Source organism: Myotis brandtii, unplaced genomic scaffold (genome assembly GCF_000412655.1).
Source record: "Myotis brandtii unplaced genomic scaffold, ASM41265v1 scaffold253, whole genome shotgun sequence".
NCBI lineage: Eukaryota > Metazoa > Chordata > Mammalia > Chiroptera > Vespertilionidae > Myotis > Myotis brandtii.
In genome coordinates this window covers 2,570,757-2,577,691 of record NW_005359590.1, presented here as the reverse complement: position 1 = coordinate 2,577,691, position 6,935 = coordinate 2,570,757, and the positions used below count along the sequence as shown (strand labels likewise).

General features: G+C 50.5%; 1 pseudogene; it reads right to left on the bottom strand.

Moving 5' to 3' along the window:
- Positions 1–810: 810 nt before the first annotated feature.
- On the bottom strand, positions 811–4,784 carry LOC102240130 (annotated as a pseudogene).
- Between the last annotated feature and the right edge of the window lie 2,151 nt (positions 4,785–6,935).

The following is a 6,935-nucleotide window of genomic DNA, read 5'->3' as shown; positions in this document are numbered from 1 at the left end:
CCTAATTAAATCAATGATTAACCTACCAATTCAGTGCAATTCCATTCAAAATTCCAGTTGTATTTCTTTTTGAGGAACTCAATACATCTTTAGGGTAACGTTATTTGCTGTTGTTTTTTTTTGTCTGTTGTACGCAGTTTATTTAACAATATGATATAAGAAATGAGTTGGTACTTTACCATCCTATACAGGGATTGATCTTCTTGACTTTTCTTATTTGTGGTAGTTATAGCCCTTGCATGATTGACACTAGATTTGCTTTTCCTCATTTCAAGTTTCACATAGAAGAATGCTCTTCTCTATTAACATTAGCATGGTCTTAAGAGTCATCATCCCCATTTTTTGTCTAAAACTAGTTTTATCAGAGAAACAAAGCATCATTTTCTATATCTGCCAAAGAGTTTGGCTTAAGCCAGTACAGATGTGTGGGAGTGTGTGTGTGTGTGTGTGTGTGTGTGTGTACGCAGGAGCCAATTCCTATCAACAGGGGTAATACTGGGAGAATGCTCAGAGTTCACAATAGAAAAAATCTGCCCACAACATCAGAAAGTTGTCCGGATAAATTATAAGCTTGCATTATTTCAGGAATCAGTTTCTGAATATTATATTTCTTCTCACTTTTTAAACAAATGTTTAAAACCTTAAAAATATAAGTAAAAATATGGATATAATGGACTTGATTTTCCCGTTAAAAAAAAAGGCATGAATCACCAGCAATGATGACAAAAAATCCAAACAGAACCGCTCTCCCCCAAGAACAAAAAAAATATTGAAAAAGCAAAAAGAGAGAGAACATATATTTAAATCAACTGGTTTTTAACAAAAACATATGCTTTTTATTGCTTCTTTGAACAGCAATCTACCCTTCTGTGGCTTGGAAGTAGCAGTTCCATCTAGGAATAAAGAGCCTAGATTCTTGGATTTCAGTACAAACGGTCCAAGAACATGGAACGAAAAATAGTGATTTTCTCACAAGGCTACAAAACCTACACAAACTTTTCTAGGGTGTCTACTGTGGTGTCACCAACCAGGGACAGCTCACTGGGCAATGCACTGCTGTGGGGGTATTCAGCTGTGGTAGCATTGCATATTTGGGGTTCCCCAAGTGTCCCTGATCGATGGAGCTGGCCATGGTGACTGGGAGTCCTGGGTGGGGAGAACCAGACTGGGGGGAGAGGTGGTGTGGTGCAGGCTGGGGCATATCCGTGGTGATGGGCTGGAATGTGGAGGCTGGGACTGGAGTCTAGAGACGGAACAGGGGCCTGAGATCTCACCTGGCTACTGAGGCATATGGCCATCTGCTGGCCAGGGAGGTGAGGCCTGTGGCTCTCTGAGAGCATGTGCTGCTGGGGCTCATGGGGTTTGTTAGGTCCGTGCTGACAGGAGACTGGCCAAGAGACGTTGTGAGAGTTTTAGAAACTTTATTTTTAATACACACCAGCATATTTATTTCAGCAAGCAAGAGTAGGGAGGGCGGGATATTTATGTCTCGGTGTGGGTCGGATGGAGGTGCAGGCGGTGGGTCGAATGGAGGTGCAGGTGGTTGCAGGAAGCTGGGCCTAGCGTTGCTTTTCTCGGCTGCTTAGCTGTCACCTGTGACACCTGAAATGAGAGTAACATGAAACAGCAGAGAGGACAGGAGCCTCAAGCGGGGACAATAGAAAGTACTGAGCGCAGGGGAGAAACTGAGGGCAGGGGAAAGGTACAGAATATGCCTAACAGGGTTTGGCTGGCCTGGGACCCAATCTGCTGCTGGATCTGCTGCTGCTGCATGGCTGCGGGTGGCATCAGCGTCCCTGAGGCTGCTGGAACTGGGCGTGTCCTGCCAGGCCTGCAGCCATGACAGCGCTGCCTTCCTGCTGCTGCTGCCGTTGCTGCTCCGTGGCATCTCTCTGTGCTGTGGTTCATTCTCGCCACGCTGGGGTTGGGCCCCGGGTTCATGATGTTCAAGGCCTGGCCCTGGGGGTTCAGGCCTCCCATTGTTGCTGCTGCGGAGGGACAGCAGGTCGGGGCCCACTGGCTTGCGTGGTGTTCAGGTTCTGCAGGCTGGGCTGCAGGCTGGGCAGGAGCTGAAGGCCGGGCTGGCTGGCCACTCACTTGGCCGTGTGCTATTTGATGAGATCTGCCATCAGCTGAGGGTTTGGCTTGAGGATGTTGAGCACGTGCCGCTGCTGGGGGGGCTGGGAGACTTCAGGGTCCGCAGCAGGTCCTGCAGGCCCCCCGGTGAGATGCTCTGATGTGGCTGCACCTTGGGTCTGCACAGACATCACGGGTCTGGGCATGCCCCACATGGGCTGTTGCTGGGCGATGGGTGCCGGCTGCCACTGCCGGGGGTCGGGGGGCAGAATAGCAGGCCCACTGACCTGGTTGGGTCACATTCAGGCCCATGGGGGCCATCTGGCTCTCAGGGGTCACAGTCCCGCAGGGCATAGCGTTGTTGGTGCTCACCCAGTACAGATGCTGCCGCTGCTGTGCCTCACGTGCCACCTGCCGGGCGCCTCCATTGCTGCAGGTGGGCCTGGCAGGGGCCGTGGGGCTGGCATGTGGTTAGTGGGCTTCCCAGTGCAAACTGGTGGGGGCTGAGTTCTGGCCACGCTGGAGAAGCCGGCTAGAGACATGCTCACAGGCGAGGGCTGGGGCAGAGTCGAGGGCTGTGGTGTCCAGGGTGTGCTGGGATGCAGTGTGGGGGGCGCGGGTGGTGCTGAAGGAGGGAAGGCAGACGCTGCTGAGGCACGGTGCGGCTGTGGATGGTGGCATCCGCCGGTGCATGAGCTAGGCGTGCTGCCGGCGGTACTGTAACTCCTGCTGGCGGAGCTTCTGCTTGATGTTGAGGCAGTAGGGAATGGGGCATGGGCTTTCTTGGCATTGTTTGGCATGGAAGCAGCAAAGGGCGATGAACTGCTTGCACACGCCACAACCTCCATTGGTCTTGCGCTCGCAGCTCTTGGTGTGCTCCATGACACGCTTCATCTTCTGGCAGGACGCCTGCGGACAGCTGGCGTTGCCGCACTGGCGGGCGTGCCTCAGGGACTGGATGCAGCGCTGGATGGCCAGGCGCCGCAACTCCCGGAAGCTCCTCAACCGCCGCTCCCCCTGGTTGCCGCCCTCATCGCCCTCCTTGGCCTCTTCATTCTGGACCAGCTCCACCTTCACCATCTCGTGGGTGTGGCCCTTGGTGTTGTAGCAGTTGATGCAAAGGTCGTAGTCCTGGCACCCGGGGCAGTGCCAGCCTGTCTCCACCCGCTGCTTGCACTCAGTGCAGGTGAGGACACAGCGGTCCTGGCCCTGGCTGTGCATCTGCAGCAGCATCGCTAGGGAACCTAGGAAAGAAGAGCAGAGAGGACAGACTTGTTCAGTCAAATACCTTCATAACCACAGAAATACATGCAAACTTACTTTCTCAGGGGTCAAGCCACCAGTTACGGTTTTGTTGGGCTATTTGCTACATCGGGCAATGTGCCCCTAAGGAACAACACTGCACCTGGAGGTCCCTGTGTGACCAGAATGAACTACAAAACAGTGGCTCCGTGGGGAGAAGGCACTTGCTGTTCCACAGGCCGCATATGGGAGTTGCCTCCGAAAGTCGGCAGCAGCTACACAGGCCTGCGTGTGAGACACAGGAGGCGGAGGCAGAAAACGGAGGCAGGCGGTGCACAAAGCACAGGGCCCCCATCTCTTCCCACTGAACACTGTGGTGTCGCTACTGAGAAGACCAGCTCCCCCGCCAGAAGGAGCTGCACTGCGAGCTCAGGGGATGCACTGAGGCTGAGACCAAACATCAGGGATTCCACCAAACAGCCCCATTCTCAGCATTCAGCAACTTTTACCTCCACGAGTCCACGCAGACCTTCAGCTCCCTACACTCTGTTAGGTCTGATCAAACCACCTCAGCGACGCCCCCTCCCCCGGGAAACTGTCCCGTAGATCATTTGGCAACTGACCGTCCCTTCCGCTCAGACCACAGTCCCTTTGCTCAGACCAGTCACTTTCGGTCCCATCCTTGCCCAGGGTCCTGACCGGCCCAGAGAATTTCCCGCAGGAAAAGCCCCTTTAGAGCCCTTTAAACCCTCTGCCTCCCCCGTCCCTGGGTGTTGGCACCATTTGGGGCCTGAGCCCATCTGCTTCCCAGATGAGGATGATCTAATAAATGTATAATTCGCCTCGTGCATGTGAGGTCTGGTCAAATAATCAGATTGATACCCCTCCCCTGGGAAACTGGCCTAAAGATCATTTTGCAGCCGACATTCCCTCCGCTCAGTCCACATTCCCTTTCTCAGACCAGTCACCGTCCCCTCCGGACCCGCCCGGAGAATCCCGCCGAGGAAAAGCCCCCTCGAGTCCTTAAAAACTCTGACCCCCCGCCCCCCCCCATCTCTGGGTGCGGCAGCATTTAGGGGCTCAGCCCATCTACTTTCTAGATGACCTCATACATTTTTAATTCTTTACCTCTTTCGGCCTCGTGCAGTTCCTCCTTCGCTCCTTCGGCGACCCGAACTGATGCCTAACAGCTTTAAGAAGAAAACAAAACTGGCAAAACTTCCTGGTTCCTCCTGAAAGCTGCCTAAAGGCAGAAATTCCTGCAGAAATGCGGGAACCGCTCCGCCCCCTTTGCTGCCCCACCCCTTCCCCGCCTCTGCTCCCTTCCCCGCTCCCCCCAGCCCTTCTCTGGAATCTCCAGAAGGACTTGTTTTCCTCCCAGATCCTTGAACGACATATTTGGGTTTATCTGGTTGGGACAACAGGCAGAGACGTTTCCAGTGACGAGGAAGGAGACGGACGCTCATGCAGGGCTGACTTGCCCTGGTTCACCTCCCCAATAAGTGGTGGAGCAGTTACAGAGAATTCAGTTGGGTTGGACGAAAACAAAACCAGACGTGGAGGACAAGTACTGGCATATGGACTAATTTTGTAAAATAATGTTGATTTCATTTCATTTGTTCAATGAATCCATAAGACTGCTGTGATACAATTGACTGTAGATTTGGAAAAACTCGGGTTTGTGTTTACATGTAGGCACACATTCCAGACATACTTCAGTAGGAAAGCCCTTTCTAAAGCATATTTTAACGAAAATAATCACATTTTTCAAAAGTTTAATGGTGCTTGTTAGCGTTTACGTGGAAGCAGGCAATTAACTTTAGTCCCGTTGCCATTCCAGTGGACTTGACAAACAGTTGGAGCTTCTGGTTTCTAGATGTGCTTAGACTTCTAGACGAAAATAAGTAACATGGAAGGCATCGCCTAGAAGAAAAATCCAAATTGCCATTCAATTATAATATTAGAAAAACAGAAATGACCTCACTAAAATAAGGCATAACAACCAGATCTCATCAATTCTGTTTCCACTCTCTTTGCCAACTTGTCACTCATTCAGCATTTCTATAAAATAACACCCTTTCCTCTTGCTTTTAGCAGGAGTTGTCTAGGTTGTGCTGTATTAACGAGCAAACCCCAAATCATGGAGGCTTATAGCTTGATCATTGTTGAAGCTAAGTAATGAGTATAGCAATTTTGATAATCTATTGTCTGTGCTTTTATAAGGGTTTATTTTTGTAATAAACAGTTTTTAAACCTCCATTGCTTAAAGCAACAGAATTCTGTTTTTTGCTCACACTACATGTCCATCATGGATCAGTAAGCACTCTCCTCCTCTACTGCACTCTGTCCTCAGTGAGAGACACAGGCCAGCAAGCTGTCACCATCAGGAGTGTTGCTGGTTACACGTGGAGTAAAGGACCATGCAGGAGCCATGTGCTGGTCCTTACGGCTTTGTGAGGAAGTAAACTATCATGGTGATCTCCTTTCATTGGCAAAGGAAGGCTCATGGCCACACTTGACTTCAGGGGCTTGGAAGCTATGAACCCACTATGTGCTCAGGAGAAGTAAAACTGGATCTAGTTGGTGAACAGCACTAATACTTGTCACAGCCCTGAAGAGATGTGAATCTGGAAATTGAAGGCAGAGAGGTGCTCTGATACTCCATCATTTTTCCCAGTGGGTTCATCCCAAAATAGAATCACTCAGCTTTCTCATTTGGGATAAAACACTCAAATTTATACCAAAGTCAGGAGTCCCACAGTATCAGGAACAGCGTATCATCTCTATGTTTCCAATGCAGAGCGTCCTGTACTGTCTTTATCAGGTGCTAACATAAGATTTGCTGAACTAAAGGGAACTGGGGACAAGCAGTGTGCATTACCCGGCATCCCTTAGAGCGCCTGTTTCTCATCTTGCTTCTGCTTTTCTAGTTCACTGGGTTATGGAGGCTGTTCTGCGTGGCCAGGCTTTCTCAACCAAGAGCCTTGAGCTTGAACTCACCAATGTCAGGGGCTCCAGGAGGGAGCCTCAGGATCATACTACCCCAATAATGCATCTTCCAGGTGAGGAAACTGAACCCCAAAGCAAGTAACTGTTATGGGTTCACTCAGCGAGATAGACCACCGACTCAGAATTTAAATTTAAGAGCCTTTATTAAGCTGGCCAGCTGACTACGGTGCATCCCTTCAGTAAGGGGCTTCGCAGCCTGCAGTGCCGAACAAGGGTACAGAAAAATCTTTTATTGCAAAATCTACATAATGTTTTAAAAAAAAACCTACAAAGCATTTCATTAGCTGTTCCTTAGAAGTTCACAAGAACAAAGGGGAGGTAAACGGAGTCACACCTGGCTGGGTTGAATCCTAATCCATTGTTTTCTGAGACAATCTAGCAATTTTTCTCTGTCACGATCTCGACCCGGTAACCTTTCCATACCTCAGTCCCTCCCCCTAGCACATTCCGTAACCCTTTTCATGCCTCAGTCCCTCACCCTAGCACAGTAACCACTTCTATTTGCTTTGAGAGTAGATGGCCTCCTTAGAATCCAGATTCTGTCTTCGTCTTCACTCACTCCTAGGCCTTCACCCAGGCCTTGCTGCAAGGGATGGGCCTCTAGCTCC